The sequence below is a fragment of the Electrona antarctica genome (assembly GCF_951216825.1).
Source record: "Electrona antarctica genome assembly, chromosome: 3".
In the NCBI taxonomy this organism is placed as follows: domain Eukaryota; kingdom Metazoa; phylum Chordata; class Actinopteri; order Myctophiformes; family Myctophidae; genus Electrona; species Electrona antarctica.
In genome coordinates, this window is record NC_136808.1 from 52,305,688 (window position 1) to 52,332,258 (window position 26,571).

At 42.7% G+C, this 26,571-nt stretch overlaps 1 protein-coding gene across 2 annotated transcripts in view; it reads right to left on the reverse strand.

Moving 5' to 3' along the window:
- The window catches only part of zfhx3b (zinc finger homeobox 3b), a 208,202-nt gene extending 187,993 nt beyond the window's left edge, over positions 1–20,209 (reverse strand). For both annotated transcript variants that reach the window (XM_079496881.1, XM_079496880.1), the window contains exon 1: positions 19,882–20,209. The gene's annotated coding sequence lies outside the window, so the exon portion shown is untranslated. The remainder of the gene's footprint in view (positions 1–19,881) is intronic.
- Between the last annotated feature and the right edge of the window lie 6,362 nt (positions 20,210–26,571).

Below are 26,571 nucleotides of genomic sequence, written 5' to 3' on the forward strand. Positions count from 1 at the left end.
ATTTTTGAATTGGAATCCTGAAAATTTACATTTTTTGATGTAATTTCAAATGCCTTTAATTATACTTGTGTTGAGCATTGAGCTACAAATTTACACTGCAGTAATTACAGCGGGTCATGTTTGCATGTCGTGGAATTGTAACAGCTGAGACCAACACTATATCAGTATTCTGACATTAACCTGAGGTCCACATTAAGTGAAGGTGGGGGCCGCATGTGGCCCCCGGGCCGCCAGTTGCCCACCCCTGTCATAGTGGGTGAAGTGTAGTACATGTGTTTTTTACAACATGTGGTCGGGTCTGACAGGTCACTTTGGAGTTCACAGGTTACTGGTTGAATCTGAGACCTGAGTCAGTGTATAATATTACTGAATCAATACTGAAATAGAAAGCTACTCTGTTACAAGTAAAAGTCCGGAATTCAAAATGTACTTGAGTAATAAATAATAGACATTAGTATTGGTATCAAAATGTACTTTACGTACCAAAAGTAGAAGTACTCCTTATTGCTGCAGAATGTCCTATTTCAAGTTTTCAAATGTTTAAACATCTTTTGAATATAGCAGATTTACAAGCTTGTAGATCTACAAAGTACAACTAGTAACTAAGGTTTTCAAATACATGTAGTGGAGGAAAAGTACAATATTTGCCTCTGAGGTGTAGTGGAGTAGAAGTTAAATTATTGGAAATTGAAAAATACTGAAGGAAAGTACAAATACCTCAAAATTGTACTTAATTGCAGTAGTTAAGTAAATGTACTTAGTTACTTTACACTGCCTAAATCTCATTCATAGTAAGTACCAACCTGCTCTGTCCAAACTGATGAAATCTCACAAAAGAATATACAGTACATTTAACAGCATCTCGCAGCATGTGTGATTGCATCTATCCTTGTAAAACATATACCTATACTTTGATTTGAATGCAATCAAAAATAAAATCCCACCTTACACACTAACATCCTCAACCACTTTAAGCCATATACTTCTGAATAAATAAAATAGCCGACCTACTGTCTCAAAACGCGGTGCATGTTGATGCGTGTTTGTCAGCGTGTAGATCCGCAATTTTAACTACGCATTCATTATGTATACACATACACATTCACATATAATGATATAATGACATGACTCTAAAACAGGGACGCCAGGTTGAAAGTGGTTAATAATTGTATCCAGTTGTAACTCTTGAGTGTACAAAATGTAAATGAACACTGAGTATGTGTGGGTCGGTGGTGGTTCAGGCTATTACAATAATGGGTGTGAGACACAGGGACCCGCTTGGGGTCCTCAGGGACACCCTGCACAGAGAGAGAGAGGGCAGGGGCCAAGGTCTGACAGGTCCAATATCACACAGCTATCAAAGCTTATAGAGAGCATATGAACGCAGAAGGAAGCGGAAATCCAATCTATTCCTATGCTGTGTGTCCATAGAATGGTGGAGTGCGAGTCCATATGCAGGAATGCAGCCAGCACCGGGGAGGAGGGTAATTCAATCAGCGGCGCTTCGGGTTGACGCAGATTCACTTTGTCAGTTGCGCTTTACCAGTAATTCATCTTTTTGAAAACGGAGACAATCCAAACAATCATTTCTTTCAACTCAAATACCTGGCAAAGGGGGCGGGTGAAAATCTAATAACGTGATTTTTAGTGGCTAACACCCCAAAGCCTTTCACATCTCATCCTATCAAAAGACAAGTCTCCCTTTCCTGATGTCCTGGCAAACGCTGCTTATTTAGAAATGTCTGGGTGTGGAATACAGAGGATAAATCCTGCAATTATGGCTTAACTCTCTATTAGCTATATAGATAGGGCTGCTATCACCCTTAAACAGATTGGACATAAAGACACATACATGAGGCAAATGCACAAACATGTGTGTGCACACACGCGCACGCGCGCACGCGCGCACACACACACACACACACACACACACACACACACACACACACACACACACACACACACACACACACACACACACACACACACACACACACACACACACACACACACACACACACACACACACGCTAAAGTGAGTGGTGGAATGCATGAGTAAACAGTGTGTTGTGTAGAGCTGTGTGTAGGGGTCCAGATGGGCAGGCGCGGAGGCCTGTCCTGGGAAAGGGCTGTCCCTAAACCTCTTACACCCCTCCTCGGTCCCCCTCCGGCCCTGTGTGTGCCGGTCCGGAGCTGGCCTGTCCCGAGTAGCACAGGGTTAACCGCGCCGCCCCAGTCACAGGCGTGAAGTGAAACAATGAAATAATGGCAGCGAGTGAGCGCTCAAAGGCATGGGTGGGGGTGTGTGTGTGTGTCTGTGTGTGACTGTGTGTGTGGGTGTGTGTGTGTGTGTGTGTGTGTGTGTGTGTGTGTGGTGGGGGGGGTGTTCAGTACAGGCTCCTGCAGATGTTGCCGCAGCCTTGGCGGGTCACACAATCACACGCATTAGCATTCCTGATGGAGGGAGCCGGATTAGGAGCTGAATGCCTTTCTCAACTCTGTCAGAGGTTTGAACACACCGGAGAAGCAGGGCAGAGAGAGAGAGAGAGAGAGAGAGAGAGAGAGAGAGAGAGAGAAAGCCCAGACATGCGAGGAGAAAGGGGGGGGGGGTGGGGTTGGGTGGAGGGGGGGTGGGGGTTGCGAGAGTGAAGGGAAAAAAGAAAAGCACCTTCAGAGAGCGTTAAGGACAGACTGTAAGCTGGGAGAAAGAGCAGACTAAATAGTAAAAGGCAGGGAGAGGTGGAGAGAAAGGCAAACGTGGAGGGAGATTGACGGGGAAATCACACCAGATTGACTAAAAACACCTAATGAAAGACGTTCTTTTGCAAACAGACAATGACGGGAAATGAAGCATGTGAGAATGTAATGGTTTCGTGGAAGAGTATACGGAGTGGGGGGAAAAGAGTGCATGTGAAATGAAGATTGCTATTTGTATTTGTGGCTGAGCGACTGAATGAGCATAGACAAAGGGCTTTTTCTTTGTGTTGCGTGTGCGTGCGTGTGTGTGTGTGTGCATGTGCGTGTGCGTGTGTGCGTGTGCGTGTGTGTGTGTGTGTGTGCACGTGTGTGTGTGAGTGTGAGAGAGAAAAAGAGAGAGAGCAGAGCAGCAGAGACAAAAGCTTTTCTCAACGTATGTGTGGCGGCTTGTCCTCTCCTTTCCCAGGACAGGGGTCCGGAGAGGCCTCATATTTCTAGCTGCTGTCAGGGCAGAGACAGCAACGAGCAGCTGCTTTCTACGAGGTGCCCTGGCTCCTTCACACACGCCCTTTGATCCAGCCTGGCTGCATCGGCCACAGCCAACAGTCTCCCCCTGTGTGTGTGTGTGTGTGTGTGTGTGTGTGTGTGTGTGTGTGTGTGTGTGTGTGTACACACACAATAAAATCCTCAGTGCTAATTCAACTCCGAAGAGCATACAGATGGAACCAAATGGATCTGTATTTGTAATGCTCTTCAGGGTTGGATTAACGAAGGATTTTACTGTGTACAGTGAGTATGTGTCAGAGAAAGAGCGTGCATGAGGTGGAGGAGGAGGGGGGGGGGGGGGGGGGGTTAATTGGCGTGGTGAGGGGCACAGGTGGCGGCAGGAACCGGCCAGTGAAACAAAAGCAGTAAAAATGGAGAGAGATAGATAGACGACAACAGTCTCGTCGTTCTCTCTCCTTCATTCTTTGTCTTAGTGCGAGTGCCAAATCATTCCCCTGGAATGCGGCCGGGCCAGTCTGAAATGGCTGTTTATTCAGTCTAGATTTGAGAATGTGTGGCGTGGAGAGATGGACAATACTAACACACATAACACTTGCACACCCTCACCCACCCCTCTCTCTACACATAAGTATACACACACAGAACACGCACTCATTCTCACGAATGCAGCTAATTAAGAATAATGAAGGAGGCACCACAACCAGTTATGTTTTTTTATGTCAGATGAAACTTGCTACAGTGGAAAGGAGCTGTGCGTGCGCAGGGCAACAGTACATGAGAACTGCATGCTAATCCCAGCTGCTCCAACTTTGGAGGGGTCAATCGCTGTCTTCAAAACAGGGGGGATCTGGCCAGTCTCAAACTCCAAACCCATTTCCAGTCTATCGAAGCTGGACTATAACACGAAATAGCTCTCTTTCTCTTCTCCCTACCACAGTGTGTAGCCTTATGCATATGCTCTTTGCATGTTTGTAGACCTTTTATAATTCTATCAATCCTAATTACTTGCTGCACCACTGTCATTTTAGAGAGAGCAAGAGACACTAACTTCTCTAGCAGCGAGGTAGCTCTTTCTGTGACGCCAAGCCAGTAGAAGCTGAGTTTTGACTACACAGACGCAGTTGCGGGGGGACCCGATTACCCCACCCCGGGGGACCCGATACCCCACCCTGGGGGACCCCATACCCCACCCCAAGACAAATGTGCAGCATGTGAATATGGTCAATCATGGGTGCTGTTTTGAGAAAGTGCTGTGACGCGGTGTCACTACTTTCTCAAATAATCAGTGCTGATCAAGACACCACTGGGTTTCCCCATCAGTCTGCTATATCAGAAGTCCACGACACGCACGGGTTGTTCACATGGAGCATCGGGAAAATATACAACAGGGAGCTAATCTGAAACCTGTCAATCACAAAGGGGGTGGAGCAGCAAATGTCAACAATTGTACATTTACGATACATTTTTACAAAACTTAGATAATTATATACTGTACGCTTTCAGGAACATACACATTACATAAGTAAGATACATTTGGAGTGTAAGCGTTTATTTAAATTCAAGTTCCATTGTTCACCTTGGGTCACAATAACATGACTGATTCCAGAGCTCTACTGAGGCCAGACAGCATCAAAGGAGCCTGTCTGTGATATACAGCACAGCAGTGGGTGATCTACTGTACTAGGGTTGGGTACTGAAACCCAAACCCGGTGCCAATGTGGCGCCGGTTCCTATACAACTAGTATCTACCGGACCAAATCCCAATTCAAATGTTGATGCTTCATTACGGTGTCATGCATCTCTGACACATTCAATTCCAAAAGGATGCAGTAAATGTAAACTCCCTATCGATGTATGCATCCAGGAGACGCCCCACCCCTCCTTCTGATCAACAACAAATCTGTGATGATAGAAAATTTAAATAAATTACAGAAACCTCGCTGTCAAAAAAACTATCTGGGAACCCATCGGCAAATAAAAGGAACAACAGCGCCCTCTGCTGTTTGTTTCCTTTGAATTTGCCTCTGGGGGCAGGCCTCAATAGAATGTGTATAACAGGATGTTGGCAGTTTTGCCCGCCCCCCCTGCACCCTCCACTTCCTGTGGTGCGCCTGTGTTTTCATTCCCACTATCAACAATGTATACACATTCTGAACGGCCCTGCTGACATATTCGGTAGTGCAGCTCAGAATCTGTTCTTGAGAGATTATCAAAAAACAAATAACCAATAACCACACATTCTACAAACTTGGTATTGGTAAATAAACGCACATGGCAAGAATGATCAACTACACAGTTCTTAGGATATAAAGGACAGTTGAATTAGATCGTCTCCATCCGCCTCATCCTACACAAATTATTAATCTCGGAAAATCATCAAATCATCATCAAATACACAAAGTAAAATGCTCAGGGTTGATTTAACTGAGAGTGTAAGGATGGACCGACAAGGGTCTATCTGTACGTTCTCAAGGGTTAAATCAACCCTGAGGAGGCTTACTGTGCAGGAAGTGAAAGGGGAACCATAGTAGCTAGTCGTATTTTTGATGGTATAATGCTACAGATTAAGATATAACTAGATTTTAGAATCGGGGATTTTACAATGAGCGCCTCTCCCTGTGCCTCCAGTAGCAGTGTCTGCTCTGCTGCCTGTGTGATCCCACAGTCCCCTGCTGTCCCTGTCTGCTTGGCCCAGAACAACAGAGGGAACAAGCAAAGTGACACCCGTGCGCACACACTGAGAAGCTCTCACATTTGTCATTAGCAGAGAGGTGTACCTTTGTCCCGAGCCGTTGACTATGAGCCACTCCACAAGTTAATATTTGCTTCTGCCTGCTCATAAATTTGCATGATATTAGAAACATGACCTAAATGCATTTTTTATCACCCGCAGTAATTAGCCGTACATTGGTTGTAGGAGGGAGACTGCTAAAGAGCCCGATTCATTCGTGGCTGGTTCCGTGGCGGGCTGGGAGAACAGCTATACAGCTGGGATGGGAGCAGAGCAGGGCTGGCCTCGTACATGAAAGAGGAAGTAAACAGGGCCAGAGCACTGCCTCTTTAATCTCACAACATTAACTCCAGCGCCACGCGGGGAGGGGAGGGACCGGCATGCAGGCCAACAGCACATCCACACAAAAGGGGAGTGTCAATGAGGGTGTAATAAGGAAAGACAATGAGTAAACAAACAGGGGAAGTCCGAGCCTGGCGTGTTTTAGAAACTCCCTGCTTCTCATTGCCTTGGCACACACACAATGGCCCCACTGTAATTAGGCATCCCCAATAGGTTGTTTAACATTTGCATATAAATGCCCTCACAGGCAAACGCTAAACACCCTGACACAAGCCATGGCCAAAACAGACGTTCGCCACACCTCTATGCCCCTCTAGGATGTCTCAGGGGCCCACTTATGTGTGGGGGGGGGAGCCCTCCCCCCCTACCCCATCCCAGCCTCATGCCCTTCTTACCCATTCCAAGCTGGCACCCATTACAGAAAATGTGAATGGCACACCATGGTGTGGGGTATTCAGTTCCTGTTTCTAGAGGGATTGTGAAACAGTGCTGCCAGGCTTCCTGTTGAAAGCCCACTGAGCTGTCTGTCATGAGAAGCTGCTTTTTATTCTGACCACAGAAATCAGGTTAAACAGGGGGGAGTGTGGGGGGGGGGGGGGGGGGGGTGCACAGGTGTCAGCCATGGCTTTTTATGTGCAGCACCTCTGTGCTTTTGAGTGGTGTAAACCACTCCTACAACTGGCTTTTGTGTGCAGAAAAAATGAGCATGGTTGCTATGTTCAAAATAATTTCTGACGTAATTAAATCACACCCGGGTGAACTGGATGACCGTAGCAACCATGCTCATTTTCTCTGCACAAAAAAAGCCAGTTGTGAAATCACATCCTGGTGTGATTTCATTACGTCAGACATTACGTCAGACCACAGCTGATCATGCTATATAAAACCTTACACCACTCAGTTCACACGGGTGTGATTTTTTATATTATAAGTATTGTCTATAAAATGCTCAAAATAGGGACGCCATGTTGAAAGTTGATCAAATCGGGGGAACATCGATTGCATAATTGTGATACTGATGTCATCAAAAAAAGACAAATAATAAGCGTTGTATTGGCCAAACTGATAATATCGGTCAGGCTATAGCACACACACGCACACACATATTCCAGATTGTCCTGAGGAAGCCAGGGGTCTACAGTCAGTGTGAGAAACTTTGCGAGTGTCGATCAGGGTGAAAACACACACAACAAGTAGCCTTGCTTAATGTGCTTAGAAAACCAGAGGGTGACCATAATACAGGAACGTGGCAGCGCAGACCAAGTTAACACACCATAATACAGGAACGTGGCAGCGCAGACCAAGTTAACACACATTGAAGACAATCTAGTGCATTTCATGCAAACTGTTGGAGAAATGCCATTGTATGAAGGCCCTTTCAGCCTTTTCTGTCTGCACCGTTGTTATGACAATGGTGATTCATGAAAAAAAGAAAAAACTATAGAACGGAAGGATGTGATGAGACTAGTGCCCCCCCTGCCACACACACACACACACACACACACACACACACACACACACACACACACACACACACACACACACACACACACACACACACACACACACACACACACACACACACACACACACACACACACACACACACACACACACACACACACACACCTCACGCTTTTCTCTCCTCCCAGCCATAGTCTCTCTAGTGTAAACACAAGACTGTGTCACCTACAAAGTGCTCCTGCTCGTGACTCTGCTAGCAGGGAAACTCCGCAGAGCTCTGCTAACCAACAGAAGAGAGCAGGACTCCAGCACCATACAGGGGAGACTTCCTGTGCTAATCTCCAGCTCCAGCTCCAGACTGCTTATAGCTTCGCCTAGAACAGGGCTTCTCAAACATTTTCATTTTCAAGCCCAAAATGATATTGTTTTGCTGCAGAGTCTAGTATACCCCCATCTGAAAAGATGTTGTGCCAGGGACCCACATATAAGTAACTCTCTCAAGGACCCCTGGGGGTCCCCGGACGGACCCCACTTTGAGAACTATAGAACCGCCTGAGCAGACCGCAGAGCAGCAATGCTACGAGATACCACTGCAACGCTCTGGTCTTTCACCTGCCGCATGTGGTCTGTTGTTCCTCACCAGGGCATGACCCAACATGAGGGAACACCTGGCCTCAACAAAGAGCAGGCAATAACAACAGCCAAATGTACCACCGTTCACCCTCTGCACCAACGCAGATACACGCCTTGTTTTTCTTAGAAAAATTAATTAAGAAATACCACGGCTTCAAAAGAGATGCTAGACAAATTAGCGCACCTAAGCTATGTGGCAATTTTTTTTACATTTCTACCAACCACAAGCGATTAAGAAGTACTCTGGAGGAAAGCTGCTTAAACACTGCCCCGAGGGAGAGGAGAGAGTGACAGAAGAGATGGAAAATATACAGCATTTACTATACCTGAGTATTTAAATTTCTACTCCACTACATCTCAGAGGAAAATTACATAGACTCCGCCACTACATCTCCACTGCATTTATTTGAGCGATTTTGGTGATTAGATAGTTTGCAGATTTAGATTATTATTACAAAACATAAAGTCCCATTTTACTTCGACCATAGTCGAAAATAGAGCATTTACAAGCCCACAAAATATTGCATTGTGACGCATTGTAAGCATAAGTATATTTTGATGCCAATAACATTTAATTTTTATTTTTGAATACAGGCCTTTTACGTGTAACCGAGTACAGTCCAAGTACTCCTTCCACCACTGGCATTTATTTCCATTTAAAGGATTGGCACCCAGTATGTAAAGACAGGACAAACTGACCATGTCAAGGCCAACTCAGTCTAACTTCCTAAACGAGGTTAGTGCTGCTATTTGGTTTTGACTTCATACAGGAATATTTGCTTCCTATTTTGTTAAACCAAAAATATTGATTTGTCAGGTCTGCAGTAATAAGTAAAAAGTATTATCATAAATTCTTGACCGAGCATGCCAAAACGTGACAGACAGATCCACTGTCATATCAGGATAAAAATAAATGAATGTTATAAGAAGCAGCAAGGTGACAGGGGGAATGTTGAAAATTCAAATGAAATAACCTTTATAAATTGGCGGGCATTCTGTTTTACGCGCGGGCCTCCATATGCAGTGGAACATGGCCAATAATACAAAAAGCCACATAAACCAGCCGAGTCCTTCCATCTTCATTCATTAAACAGAAGGGGAAAATGAATGCCATGGGGACCAGACGAGGCGAGTGACGTCACAAAGCCGAGGTCACCGGTCTGTCACGGCCGTCTAGCCCTGTGGCAGTCCCTGGAGACTGGAGAGCTGCCCCACCCCCCCTCCAGTCCAGCCCCAAATCCCTGTGCCGGTGTACTGAACCTCCAAATGAAAACCAAACACTGACGGAGAGCCGCGTGTGGAATATGGAACAGCCGAAGCTCTGTCGCTTGTCATCAGACACCGACCAGTATAGTCACAATACAGTGATGAGAGCATGGCTAACCATACAGATGGGAGGTTGTAGAAAAACAGAGCTGCCGTACACCAAGATAAATATACATTTTGTCTGTGCTTGTGTGTTAGAGGGGGGGGGGGGAGGTTGAGAGAGAGAGAGAGAGAATGAGAGAGAGGGAAAGAGAGAGAGAGAGAGAGAATGAGAGAGAGGGAGAGAGAGAGAGAGAGAGAGAGAGTTCTCTTCCTCCTCAGGCCAAACACAAACACACATATATCTCCAGTGTTCAGTGTTGCTGTGTGGGAGTCTGCTTCTCTCTAATCAATTTATTATGAGGCGCTGAGGTCCTCATGTTTGTTCATTTAACACACGGAAAATGAGAAGGAGCGTTTGTTTTAGGTACAGCGAGACAGCGTGTGTGAGAGAGAAAGATAGAGAACGCGAAGGATGGTTGGGGAGGGGGGAGGGTAGAGGCACATATACTGTAGTAGGACTAGGACAGAGACATCCTTCAGCTGAATCTGGAGCTGTAATAATGTAGCTTTGAGGAAGTGTTGATTTAATTGCAAGCCTGGTGTAACACTTAATGCAGTCTGTAGGACACCTGGCGTACATAGCTTACACTCGGAGTCGGGGAGAGTGCCAATTATAATCCAGCCAATCAGAAATCTTTCATAAATCCTTTGACATGCCCGGTCTAAGAACTAGATGCTTATTTTGACGAGATGAGATCGGATGGCGACAGACACGTGTGCCGCATATTGTCTCTTTAATTACAATGTCTGCAAAGGTGGAACTCTGAACATAAACAATCATCTGCGCAATCAAACACAATACCACCAACACAATGCATTATAATAATGCATTCCCCAAGCAGGGAAATAATATCGCGGTGTGCACAATGCATATATATATATTATCACTGCAACTAATACAATAGAGGGAATGGCTGGAGAATACAGTAGTCCTAATAGCACTGTTGTATTCAACAGTCCCTCGGTGCGTATAATACTGGTGATCCTAGTTTTGATAAGTTGACACAATCAAGTGGGTGGTAAAGCAATCGGTCTTGCCATTTACTGACATTCCCAGTAAATAGAAGACAAAACAAGCGACACTTTTTTATTGCGTATATTTTCACATTCGTCTAAATGAGAGAAACATTACATGTTGCCTACAATTATGTAATTGTATTGAAATTAGACTGATAGGAAAATTAAATTCACCAGAATTTGCCAAAATAGAAAGGATATTCATATTCATACATAAATACACACGGTACATACATACATACATACATACATACACATACATACATACATACATACATACATACATACATACATACATACATACACCGTATATATACATACTCCACCCTACCGTAGCATGTATTTTATTATTATTTTTCAACAAATATCTTTAAATAAATGCTTGACCTTTCCATGCCTATTTTTATCTCGATGTCTGACTTTATGTACATTCACTGTTTTGTCTTAATGTCTTGTCTTGTCTCGTATTGTGTTTGATATAACCTATGACCTCACTGTAAAGCACTTGATGTATGTCCTGCCTGTGAAGCACTTTGAACTGCAACCCTGTATGAAAGGTGCTATATAAATAAAGCTTATTATTATATTATTAGTATTACTGTATGTGTGTGTGTGTGTGTGTGTGTGTGTGTGTGTGTGTGTGTGTGTGTGTGTGTGTGTGTGTGTGTGTGTGTGTGCGCACGTGTGTGTGTGTGCGTGCGCACGTGTGTGTGTGTGTGCATGCGCGCTTGCGCATGTCTGTAAGTGAATAATATGTGTAAGCGAATAGAAAAAGGGAAAGATAGCAGCAGAAGCGTGGTGGAGAGCAGACATCAGAGGGTAGGGAAGCTGCAGCACTTTAGAGGCCATTTTATTGCCTGGCTGTGGTCAAGTGAGGTGCACCGAGCTCAATTCCACCACAACAATGGCAAAGAGGGCCGCAGAGACAAAGAGGGCTATCCCTGCGCTTCTTAACCCTTTCACTACTGAGCGACCAGTCGCCTAGGGGCAACGAGGAAAAACGACAGACCAAGCTCAGACCAAGCCAAGCCTCCACAGACCAAGCTCAAGGAATTACAAATAAGAAGCAACTACATATATACTGAATGACCGTCCGTAACACACAGAATGAACTGATAAAAAAAGGGGAGGGGGAAAAGAAAACATGTTTCCACAAACGCATGGAGTTACGTACAGCCTATAGGCATGCTTAGTTCACACAGTTCACACACAATAACCCCAGGAGAATCTGCCAATGTGAATTTCTCTGGAGTCGGCTGCTTTTCCTGTCCAGGCAGAAGCAGTCGCTAGCTTCACCTCACTGTTGCTGTGATGAGGCAGACTCACACTGAAATATGCTACAGCTTGCTCTCACTCTACGTCTATCCTTCCTCTCTCTCTCTCTCTCTCTCTCTCTCTCTCTCTCTCTCTCTCTCTCTCTCTCTCTCTGTGCCCTATTCGGAACACATACAGGCTGCCACACATTTGCAAGTGAATCACACTTTTTATTGAGTTTTTCTTTTCTTTATATTTTTTTGGCAGTGCAGATTGTGAGAGACGGAGAGGGGGCTCCTGCAACCCCTCTTTTCTTTTCTCTTCTCTATAATCCTGGGGAGGATAAGCTGTGAGGTACACAGAAAGGAAGTGCCATAGGCCTGCTGGGGTCCAGCACATCCTAACACGACATTCCTACATCCCAGCCGTCCGTCAGATGCGGAGACAGGCAGACAGAGATACAGACAGACACATACTGTATTATATGTAATACCTCAAGCTGGAGCAAAAACCTGGGCTTCAAATATGAATAATCAATTCAAATATGTCAGATAGGTTTAAAATATAATAAATAAAGTGTGTGTGTGTGTGTGTGTGTGTGTGTGTGTGTGTGTGTGTGTGTGTGTGTGTGTGTGTGTGTGTGTGTGTTACAGCAGTGTTATATCCTCAGTGTTGATTTGACTCATTCTGAAAACTGCCCCAAATGGATCTGTGACATTACATTACATTATAAAGAGCATAATCTATTTTACATACTGTGGATTATAGTGTAAAATATAATTGTTCTTAATTGACAGTATACTTACAAATTGTAATTATTAAAATATTTAGCAAATGTAAATTTACAGGTAAATGTGCTTGTCTAATTTTTTATTTTGTTGTTGTAAATTTCCAATTAAATATTCAAAAGGTGATATCCCATGTTATTGTACACTGTTGATGCACATGATGCACGTCATACTCTCCCTCATGCGCGCGCACACGCACGCGCACGCGCACACACGCACACACACACACACACACACACACACACACACACACACACACACACACACACACACACACACACGTGCGCACGCTTCCATTTCTCCTAACATGCATGCTGCTTGCATTACACAATGCAGATTTCACTGACACGGACCCAAACAATACAATATGAGGGCAGCAATCGCTCCACGGACCTCGGGTACCACAGAGGAAGAGGAAGAGAGGATGACAAAGAAACCAGAGGGGATAAAAAGACGGCGAGTGTGTCGTCAGAGTCACAGGCCAGAGGGGCCCAGCGCATTGTCCCGGGGCTCAGCGTGGGGAGAGAAAGGCGACCTGGGCCGCCTCTGTCTATGGCGTCCTCCATGTTTTATGCATTCTGTCCTTTTGTGATGATAAGCGCCAGTGCAGAGGGTGGAATGCTGGCCTCCGGGGTCCAAGAGAGGGGTGGGCTTAGGGACGGGGGGGGGGGGGACGCGGGGGCTGCTGGGGTGCAGCTCAGTTCAAAATTTTGCAGCCCCTGGACTGCTGCTGCCTGCCTCGTCCATGCAGCCTCTCATCCGCGTGTGTGCATGCGCCGCTGCTCCTGCCTACAAGATACTAGAGCTAGCCACTGCTGCCCCAAATACGATATACTGTACGCACACACACACACACACACACACACACACACACACACACACACACACACACACACACACACACACACACACACACAGTCAAATCCTCCGTGTTTCTTTAACTAGGAGTGTATAGAAATGTGTACAGCCTATACCCTCGGAGATACAAATGGAGAAATTAGCACTGAGGATTTTACTGTGCAGCTTTAGCTTCCATGCTATGTAGACGCACGCACGCCATATCACGTACACACACACACGCACGCACGCACACCCACACCCACACCCACACACACACACACACACACACACACACACACACACACACACACACACACACACACTAGCCTTTATGATATTGCTAACCCCTGTCCAGAAAGACAGGCATCGCATAGCTCGGCTGGTCATCGTCAATTTAGCACCCCAGAATAAAACAGGCTTTATCACTGCGACAGCATGTATACAGCCACAACACCACTGACCAATATAGCATGCTACCAGGCAGAAATACATTCTAGGAAATTAATCAGGTGCATTCAGTACACACAGTTGAACTATGGCCACATCATTGGAACTGCAAATGTGTATAAATGCATATTGCATTATATTGTACAATCTCTATTTCTTCAGTAATGTGAATGACATATCACAATTAGTAGGCCCATTACAAAATAAATACCTACTATGTTATGATCCAATCTATTCTATCTATTTACACACCATCACTCGTATGACTTACTTTTGTATTCATTTTATTCTCAAGTCTAGACTCATCTTCAATATGATAATACTATATATATAATATTAAATAGTCAATACTGAGTAGCATACCGCATGATCTATGTCATGTTTTGATTTATGTTTTGGAAAATGTCACAAAAATGACAAAATAAGACAACAAATTAAAAGAAACAAACAAGCTCTTAATATAGAACAATGTAAAGAAAATTATGTAATAATGTAATGTAAAGAATGATTGCATATATTCATAATGTAAAGCATTTATTTTGCGAGCACACACACACACACACACACACACACACACACACACACACACACACACACACACACACACACACACACACACACACACACACACACACACACACACACACACACACACACACACACACACAGCCACATGCACATCCTCTCAATCATAAATCCACCCCACCACAATGATTTAGTGGAGATTGTTAACACGATAACATATTGTGAAACGGCAAACCACAGGAATTCCTGCCAACTTCACTTCAAAAAGATAAAAGTAAGACAGTGAGAACAAGAACTCAGAAAGAGGACAGGGAAAGAAAGGATGTGCTCGCTGCCAGTGGAGAGGAGAGAGAGCCCTTGTGGTGGTTGTGGGGGCTGCTGGGGATTAGGGAGCAGGTACACACACACACGCACACGCACACGCACACGCACACGCACACACACACACACACACACACACACACACACAGACAGACAGACCTGAGCGTGACACTCATTTATTCCAGCCTCCCTCCACATTTTCACCCTTAGCATGCACTAAGCCCCCCCCCCCCCTCCTCTTTTATGACAGGATGACACGTACATGACTGGTCTTGGCTTGGCACAAACTGGATGAACTGGTCCTGGGCTGCACAAACTTGCATATTCAAAACATACATTAACAAACACATAACATTTGGAGCCATTGTCGACGTCAGCTATAGCCTCGGTTGTGCACACGTCTCAACGGCAAGCAGATGAGAGAGAGATGATTTACACTCAGCACTCCGTTCTCACTGGATTCATCCACATGGAACATATTCATATTTACCATACGTCCTTTACAAGGAATCCATTTCCTCCTTTTGTTTGTTGTTTTCAAAATTACAATACTATACAATACTAATACACTAAATGTGAAAACAAACAAATAATAATAATTTGTATTATTAATGATTAGCATTGCCATCATAATAATTATCATTATTATGATTACTATTATTATTTGGGTTTAGCTCCTTGTGATTTAATGAACAGTGTATTCTACACCTAAATTCTTAGTAACAATATAAAATGTTTTTTTTCTTCTTTTAATTCTCTGTGTGTAGACCTGGGGGTGACCATCCAATGTGCGTTGAATAAGGTGCTATAGCCCATGCATGCCCTGCCCCTAAGCGGCCTGCTGTTGCCCCAAAGAGGGCTATCTTCCAACTAAAGCACATGGCAGTGTGGTTCCTCTGGTGCCAGTCCCCATGAGTGGAAGGGTAGGAGGTGAGAGGGAGAGAGAGAGAGAGAGAGAGAGAGAGAGAGAGGGGGAGACGCACACACTGTGGTAGACGGCCAGAGGCGCTGTCTCCCCTCTTCTCTGTGTTACCAATAACCATGTAAGCAAGTCCATCAGCAACGGCCGCTGTTCTTTAAAAAAAAAAACATCTCATCTCAACTGCATTCGCTATTCCCAGTATAACAGGAGGATGTGAACATTGTGCGACACCAGTCATTAAATATGCTCATGTACCTTGTATGCTCATGTAGGACGACTAACTGGGGAGAACGGTATAGGTAATACAGACTGATAATGTGTGTCAATGGAGGCAGAGAGACTACCACACACACACACACACACACACACACACACACACACACACACACACAGACACTACAGCATTATAATACTGAATATTCTTTGTTTACATTGTGAATAATGATCATCAATGTCAACAACAGAAACCTCTTCAACTATGTGTCCACTCTTTCTCTTAATAATACAATAATCTGAATCACCACTATCTATACTATAGCTATAGCTTTGAAACGCAGCAATGTCAACAGAACTGTGGATTGAATCTATTTGGGTTTACTGTCATGTAGAGTCTGCAAATTCCCAATGCATGTTGTGATATGGATGCAGTATTTGACTTACTATGCTTAATTTGTCTGTTTGTAGACAACAGACAAATGAAGCATCAAATGCTGCATCCTACAACATGCATTGTGAATTTGCCATAACTAATTGCAGGTCAACCTAGGTTTAAGATTTACCTAACATATCAAGTACATCTATCTAGTGTTAAGATTTACCTAACATATCAAGTACATCTATCTAGTGTTAAGATTTACCTAACATATCAAGTACATCTATCTAGTGTTAAGATTTACCAAACATATCAAGTACATCTATCAACAAATAACAAAAGAGAAGGAAAGTATTCTTCAAAATAAAAAAATAAAAAAATAAATAAAAAAATAATAATAACCTGGGCTAAATGTATATTCTTTTTTTAAATTCACTTCTCTTATGTGATTCTTAATCAAAAATAGAAAATTAAAATAGTCTGACCAGTATCATTTACCAGTGATTTTCATAAACATTGTCAGTGATAAAAAACATCCACCGTTTTTCCACATTCACAACCCTTCGTTCTCTTAAATGAAATAGCCTACTTCTGATATGAGGTTCAGAAGTGAGCTTATTATAGTCGGCATCCCCAAACACGTTTGTAACATGTTTGAAATAGAACACGCAAGAAAACAGCAAATGAAAAACGTATACCTTCGCCAGTAAATGTTCACAGTGAGAACAACGAGACGGAAAAATCACACACGAGAGATGACACTAAAGATTTCCCTCGTCTTTGTTTTGCCACAGAGGACAGAGTCAGGGAGGAGGAGGAGGAGAACAGTGTGGGGGTGAGAGAGAGGAGGAGAAGGAGCCGTGTGTGAGGAGAAAGGGAGAGATCACTGGAATTTTGGCACAGTGGGCTACCTGTCCCATAGCCTACTATGCTGTCCCATAGCCTACTATGCTCCATGCCATCGTTTCCCTGAGATTTGTGAGAGCTATATGTTCCATACACCGACCATACTATTGTAGCCTATACTGAATACAATGATAATACTACAAAAGGCAAAAACCAAAGGAGCAGGGGTTAGAACACAGTGTTCTATTTTGTGAAGAAGGGAAAAATAGTGCAGTATTTAGTTACTTTGAATTTCATCTTTGCCCCTTCATGCCCTTTGGCCCAAGGTATCTGTTTGTGGAAGCTATGCAGCTCCTCTAGAAACTGGAAGGTAGGGGTCTGTTTTTCTGACCTCTCGTCTGACTTTTTCTCTATGGCCCATGGCTATCTGACCCCCCCTACCCAACCCCCTGTTCCTAAACCACCCACCCAAACTGTTTTGGTTTTTTTTTGTCTTTCCTTTTATACTATCTAACTATATCACCACTATACTCTCGATAATAAATTAGCACTTATACAAAAAATTAACTAGCGGCTATAGCCTATCTTTTGTCTCCCATATGATTTTGCAAAAGCAGAGCCATATGCTTGATCTGGTTGACCCCCAGAATTTTAATAATGCTTTGTGTGACCCCAAAACATGCCCACGTACCCCACCCTAAATCCACTACTAGGCTACCACTGTTTCCCCGTGCAGTCCCATTCTGCCTTTCTGTCTTCCATCCACTGTTAGTGAGGGGTTTCCGCTCGTTCTTTTTTATCTATCTTTGCACTCACTCCATGACCCCTGTTCCCCTGCTTCTTGCTGTCTGACCCCAGCCTCTCAACCTCCCCCTCTCATTCTCCCCCAACCTCGCACATCCTTGCCTCTGCTAGCAAAGCCTCTTTTTTTTCTTCTTTCCCGTCTCTGTGTCGCGAAAAATCCAAGACTGGCACATTCTTTCAGCCATTTCTGACTGTAGCTCCATCCTAGTCATCAATGTTTTCTGTAGGCTACTTTTCTGGAGTTCTTCAGGCTATTTTATGGCACCTAAACGCAAAGATGCCAACTGCTTTTTTCCCTCGACTGTCCGGCAGTCGACTGTCCGCCAGTCCCTCTTTTGGGGACACCAGTTTGAACTATAGCGTACGTGCGGTGTAGGGTAAAATAAATTTGCCTATATTTTTAATCAGGCCCATTCGGCCCAGAAATCTCATTCCATGCGTCGTTTGCTTTTTTCCGCCTGAGCTATTAAAACCTATGTAGCCTGTATGAGGTTTTTTTCTGAGAAAGAAAGTAAAATGTTTAGTGATGCTAAGGTACTGCAGATGTACCTTTCCTAGTTCAAGTTAATACCAATAACTCAAGTATTATTATTGTGTCGTCTTTTAGTTAGGTTGCAGGCTAAAAATCTAGATGTTTTCATTCGGTTATACGTAGCTATTCTTCAAAAACCGAACTATTGTTCCATCGAGCGTCTGATAATGTAAATGTTTAGGGTATAGACTACCTAATTGTCTTTCCCAAAGTAGTAACATATCCTTCCTTTCAACCCACAGCTCGAACCCTGCCTCGGTGCAACGGGCTCTCCCGTATCCGAGGTCTGGATGGTCCGCTCTGGTCATGAAGGAACCGAGGCTCCGTTTTTGAACACACCACCACAGCCACTCGCATAACACACGCACACACAAACACACACACGCACGCACGCACACATGTCGATCGATTTGCATGTGGCTCCGTCAGGGAATGAACAAGAATCGACTCAAACAACGCTTCAAAGAAGCAAAACACCCATGAAAAATAAAAAGAGAAAAAGATGGACAAAGTGCGAAAGAGAAAAAAGTAGAGGAACTGAGGCTGGGCGGAGGGATTACACACGTCTCAGATTCGTGTCGGGAGGAGAAAAGCGAGCTTTTTATCCAAAGGGATTTTATAAACTACAACGATGCTGAAAACACTTGATATATGTGGCAAGTGCCATATCTGTCCAAATTATAAAGCGGGTCGGTGGTTCCCCTGCACGTCGCCGGACGGACACGGACCATAGAAGCTGGACTTCGAGTTCCTTTCGGGGCTGCGCTCATGTGCAGCTGCCGCTGCTTCCCCATCGCTTCGTCTACCGAATATAAACCTGATCTGAATGCAATTGTGCCTAAACATGTTTCTTGACACCAATAAGCCCAGTATGCCTTTCCCGATCCCATCGAAAATGCACGTAATGTGTTGAAAACGGTGTTTTTCGGTGGTCAACTGCTCGGGGAGAGGATCGCTTGCTTGTCTTTTTTTGCCCGTTGCTTTTCTTCCATTCAATGAGGAGAACGAGGACGATCGCAGATGTAAACACAGGTAACGATACGTATAAAACCGAGAATAAACACAAACTACTTGCATGAAGGTAACTTGTGATCGCTTGTCATTTCTCAAAATGTGGTAAATGCTAGGTCCGTTACATGGGCTACAGGCTACGTGCAGTGGGAAGAGAGATCCAGATAAGTCTATATAGCGAAAAGAATAGAATCGTAGAAACAGGAGAGGAAAAGAGACAAACGCAAAGTTGAAACTTACAATTTCTCGCTGCCGCTTTGTGATCCTTGCTTTTTAATCCAGTATTGAGACGATTTAGCTAAAGATCCCATCAAGGCAGTCCCTTTTGGTCAGTTTGCGCTTAGGATGGCAAAAGAAAGATCATTGTTGTTGCGGAGTGTAAAAAAAACGAAGTAGGCTATTAGTTGTAAAGGCAATATAAAAATAATTTGGATGCAAAGCAGGCGATGAGTCTTGTGTTAGAGGGAGCGAGGAAGAGGTGAAAGTGAGATCTGATGATTGAAAAGAAAAAAACTCTTTGGATCTTTATTCCTGCTAATTAGTTTCCTGCAAAAAATGGCTGTGATTAATTCAGTGCGCATGTGCTTCATTACACAGGCACGAAGGGAAGGGCTAATTAGCCGCCTTCTGGATCAATAAGATTCAGCAAAGGAGAGAGCTGGGGAGAGAGAGAGGGAGGGAGGGAGAAAGAGGAGGGAGGGAGGGATGGATAGATAGATAGAAGTAGAAAAAGAGGAAAGTAATGATCAGGAATTGAAAATATGGAATTAAGTACGGCGGAAAGTAAGAGTTTGATTAGAACGAAGACAGTGAAAGTTAATACTGGAGCAGACAGCCGCAGCCGGCGATGCCCACCGCTAGGCTGGAATTTTTCCTCCGTTCTTTTTGCTTTTGTATATAGCGATTTAATATGCGCTATTCTTTTATAATATGAACGTTAGGTTAGCAATCATTTGGCTACTACACAGTAGCATAACGTAAGCGACCATTTGTATTATTTTTTTTATAACCGAAGTTTTATCAGCTTTAGCCCCAGTGAGGCTGTTCAGATTTCTATCGAGTGCTGGAGTTTATGGACTACTTTTGAATGTGTTTCTACAACTTAGTGAAACACACAGCTATAAATTTAGCTATGGCTGGAATAAAAATAAAACAAAATAAAATGATACAAAATGTCATAACCTTTATACACGTGGAAAAATGTATAGTGAAACAATTGTTAATTAAGACAAAAAAAACACATTTGTGGCGATTTCCACATGAATACAAGGAGAGCAGCCCATAGGCTACCTGGGTTTAATAGCATAGGATAATGGAATGTCACACAGCCCAGTGTGTCTGCAGTGGCACCTGGTTACATTATTACCGTATATAGGGCGTACAATGTATTGGCATTTTTGTTAAATTCCTGGAATAATAAAAAGGTTATAGTCGAAAGCTATATGTTAGGGTATAGGCTATACTGTACCCTATATAAGATGGAATATAGGCTATGTCTTGTCTGAAGGCTACTATGGATGCAGGCATCAAATGTTCATAATACGTACATTTCTAGCAAACGCACATATAGCCTGGACAATATAAGCAAATAAATGCACAACTTTTCAATTGTCATAAAAGTGGAAATTCAATTACGATAGACGTATGTCTAAAATGAAGTTTTGTAAATAGTATAGGCTATAAGACAGGGTTTTCCAATTAACTTATATAGACTATATACCCTACGATCATATTTATTGATACAATCGTAAAATAAAGACACTTGTAGTAGAGGGCAGACGTTGGGATGGAAGGAAAGGAGATAACAAACGCCTGGGCCATGCAGTGCAAAACACTTGCACAATACTTCACCATTTGCATGACAATATTAATTTGGGACTTTTTTTTGGTCTCGCGGGCATGCATGGTCATGTAGTGTATATTCTACAAAGATGTAACCTATACCATTTTGTGAGTGAAGTTGTAAAACTCCTGAAAGAAAGCCCATTTGTATATATACGCCATCCCAGTTCTGGTTTATATATATATATATACAGTATATGCAAATACCCGTTTGCGTGTCCCGTACGTGTCCCTGTTATGTCAACACATGGGTTTATTTTTCACCCATAAGATATGCGTTGAGAACGTTTAGCTATATTTGATATAAATAAGTGTGCACATTTCAATCTAACAACTTAGATGTATAGCCTTGACAGTGCAGGACGAGGTGGGGAAACGTCATGACATATCTTATGGGGAACAAGCAGCCTGCATGTAGCCTATATTCACTGAAATAAAAATGAAAATAATAATATACATATGTCACAGTAGACTGTAACACTAGCTGTCAGCACGAAGGTTATCGATTTAGGCAAATATTATAGGTTATGAGTTTTGAGAAGACATATAGCAAATATAGCTAATTAGGCATTCTATTGGCGTATAATGCAATATGATATTTATGAAAGTAGGCCTACACACTTCTATACCTCCATTACGTTTTCTTGTCATTTGATATTTTTCCTGATCAGCGGATGCATTTTAAAAGCCCCATTTTATCAACACGATCGTTGATTTATTTTCTCTCTATATATTCACTTCTATAGCCATAGCATTTCGCCTCTTCTACATCGAACGTTAACTTGTCCCATAGTTTCCTCCGAATGAAAAGACTGTATTGCTGAAATCAACCTTTTGAGTCCCTCGGTGCTCTTTGTCATGATAATTCTATTGTTACTTCTCTAAAGAAATGGACAATCCCTCATTCTCAATATGCACACTTTCTGTGCTGAACAGCTCCATGTAGGGCCCCGGTCCGGTCCACTACGAACCGGCAGCTTCCATTGATTACATAATAGGCATGTGTTTACCGAGCTAAAGATGCATCTTGATGCCGTTGTTAGGAACCACAATATAAGGCTGCAGGTTTAATGCCATATAAAATATTTGACTGACTCCAACGCTGCATGCCAAAGGTGCAGCAGGAGTCTATATACATGCGCCTTATCTTCGCAGATATTGCCCACTATAGGGTTAATAATAACGCAGAATATCGTTAGTGTCTCATTTTACTACAGTATAGCCTAACAAATCTACATCGTGCTGCATTATAGCCTTGTGGCATGATAGTTCCCTTCTGATTTTTCCTTCTTGCCAAAAAACCTGTTTCTTTAAGAATAAATTAAATTTTCAAAAAATTCAACAAAGACTGTATTTGTCACGCCTGAGCAGTCAGACGTGAGATGTACAGCCTGTCTAAATGGGACACACTATTTCTGCAGATACTCAATAATATTTACAATAGCATATATGCTCAACAATAACCTATGACGAAAAATTCTCTCCCCTCTCCGTCAATGCATACAGTAAAGCTTATAGGCTAATACATCCGTAGCCTACTTGCTTTATACATGTAGACCCTATATACTGTATATATATAAGCCACTGTTTGTTTTTAGAAGTGACTGATCTGCGTCTGCATATTATATTGTTATTGACAACCGTTACTGTCACCTTCACAAAACAGAGGGGCTGCATGGCTGCAAAGCTCTCATGTTGCAGTTTGTGAGACTGAAGGAATCTGCAGGATTTGCGACTTGTCTATCTCGGGAAGAAGAGATTGTAAAAATAGGATAGGTTGAAAAGAGTATAGGAGAGTATATAGTTAAAGAAGGTGCTGAGATCATAAAAAAGAGTCTGGTGTAATTTGGGGTTTATATAAGAAGCTTCCCTGCAGTCAGACATATAAAGCTATAACAATTCAAACTCAAGTTTATACAAATGACGTAGGCCTAATTAGTAGGCCTATATGAGGCCTATTGACCATATGGACACGATACATGCGTGGGGGGGCTATCAAAAGAAGGCCTGTCAGACGTAGGTCTTGTAGCATTTTGGCCTGTGTGCGCATCTCTGAAAAGGGAAAGGGAAAACTGACAAGGTCTGAAGCTTTTGTACTACCAACATTCAATTACGCCTCGCTGTGGGAAGGATAACTGTCCACGTGCCAAACTCAATAGGCATACATCGATGAGTGGCATTGCAAATTCAACACAACCTGTAGCTATGACAGCCCGTGGATATGACAAAGGAAAGGCAGAATAGCTTAAAATGCAAAATGCTCTCCTCTATTTAGGGCGCATGAAAGCACTTGACCATCACAGAACTGCGAGGAACAAAACCTTCTATTCAAGAAGAGCGCGAGGCCCGTGATCTTGTGTAACGTGCTTAAGCAGTTTGCTCTGTGATGGGATCTATAAGACCTATAGGCCTACTTCAACTTCTATTTAACAAAGTTCATAAAATAAAAACAAAAAACACTGTTGACTGATTTTGTATTCATTTTATGCCTGCTTGTAGGCTTATGTTATTATATGTATTTATGCAATGGTGTGTGTATGTGTGCCGTGTGTGTGTGTGCGCGCTCGCGCGCGTGTGTGCGTGCGTGTGTCTCCCTGTGCACATGCACACATCCCAGGGTAACAAAATTGAGATCAAAGGGGGTTTAAGGGATAAGAAGACTGCTGTGGAATATAGTCGTATAGAATATTACAATGATCGTACATTTGGGAAATAATATTATAAAGAGATAGTAGTAATAGTATACATCTCATAGCCTTATTTATATCAAAACATGTAAAATTAGAAAGATCATCTTAGGCCTATATTAGACATATATATATTCCAAATGAATGAATAAAAAAAACATTATTGCAAAAGCAAAACAACATTATAAAACAAAACAAAAATATTTAGTAAAAAAAAACCGTAATAAAAAGCTTCCACTAAATACGACCTGCATGCGACGCGCATCTGTTACAGATGTTAACTAAACCTATACAAGGGCTTTGTATACAAGTGTATATAGGCGCATTTAACCCCGAGAGTGCGCAAATGGCCCTTATGGGTCCATTCGCGCACTCTCGGAACTTCCACTCAGGATTTGGTGTGATGAGAGGTTGGTTGCATTGCATGGTGTCCGGTTCTCTCATGCAGGGCAGCGCTGTGTGTGCATCAGCCGCCAGGTGCAATGGGAGCGCCCTCTTATGTTCAGCCTATGACCACGGGGATCATGAACCTGCTCTCATGAGCCATGATGCAGGCATGGCTCCTCCATGCAGTGCACTGACAGTCCGGACCTGCTCGTTGGCACCGCACAGGTCCACCTCTCTCTCTGCACCATGCGGGCCCACACGTGCCAATTACCTGTGGTGGCCCCTCTCATTAGGGATACAATAACAAGGATATGCACCATATATACCGCGGCTAAATCAACGTATGCCAAGGGACGCGCGTGCATGGTTGAGGCATATGCATCGACGCACGCATGCATGGCGTCTAAAAAATGTTAAACAAACATTTTAGATGAACATTTTAACAAGACATATATTTGACTTTTATGTAGACTACCTGAAGGTGCCGCCAATTCCTATAAGATCAATAACCGCTTTTTGTATATGGAGGCATGGAACAGAAAGAAGTCAGCCACACATAACTTATACCTCAACAGAATGGTGCAATGAAATGGGCAAAACAAATTAACAGAATTTATATTTTTTTACTGCATGTGATGTTTTCTATTCGTGTGATTATATTTAAATTCTCTAGTGTCGTGACGAATTATTGTTGTGTGTCTTGTGTGATGCTTTTATTTATTTATTTATTTTTACACTTATTGAAGTATATGGGCATGTTTGATTCACTATAATATAGATTGTATTTTTAAAGCAGCCATATAATGTGATGTTTGCAAAACTGCTATGTAATAAAATGTCCTCCCTATAGTTTATTTTCAAATCTCTGTGGTGTATTTTGGCACACGCCACACGGTAGCCTAAATGTGCTTTATGTAAAAGTGCAGTGCAACTCCATGAAATTTCACGGGTATAGAGACTCCAATTTCATACCGAAAAGCGAAAAGAACAGTGTTGGTGACTGCAGCATGTTGCCAAGCAAACTTTATCACTTCACTCTATATGCATGTGTCAAACTGGATATTCCTGTAATATTTCTGCGGAGATGGATATGAACGAAGTTCCGTAACCCTCTGTATAGGTGACACATCTTGACCTGTTTAGCTCATATCAATATTATATTCTTCGAATAGTCTTTTAATAAGACACACATACTCTTATTAGTATATGTGTGTCCCATAAAAAGGTAGCATGTTTGTGTGCTTCCAAAGAAGAAAATAAATGTCATTTGTATGTGCCCCCCCCATATTATTATTTTTTCGTTTTCCTTCTTTTTCCTTTGACTTTTTTTTCCTTGATTTGTTTTCGATTGACTATGTGTGCTTTGTATATGGAAATAAGGCAATCTGTTTAATTTCTTTAAATAAAACGTACATTTTGATAATCTGTCCAACGTTCGTTTCAATCTTTTTTCCCTTTTTTTCTCAGTAGATTGAAAATTGCTAACGAAAATTAACTTTTATTCTTATGCATGATTAGAGTGTATGGATGAACAAAAGGAAGCCATGGCTGTCAGCATCTCTGCATCAACGAGGAATGTGTTTGGGACAATGTTTTTGGTACACGACGTGTGGTGAATTTTGGGATGAAACATGAATATGATGGCGTGGCCTTCTGGTCAGCCTGTCTCGTTTAAGCCTAATTTATAGTCCGTGGCACGGCGGTGTCGCTTGCCATATATATAGGCCTATACGCGACGAAGCAATGAGAAATAAGAAAGCAAAAATCAAACCAAGAATAATCATTCAATCTACCAACCATTCACTCCTCATATACCACGACCATATTAATTTTAGACGAATTATTCAGAAAAGCGTTTTTTGACAAGAGTCATAAGTCCTTTAAATTCTTGATTTATTGAGACTAATCGAGTTCTTAAATACATCTATTAAAAATGTAAAGAAAAATACATCTGCACTGTTTCTCCATATTCTGCTTTATTGCGTAACGTCAGGACTCAGGACGCATTTTAAAT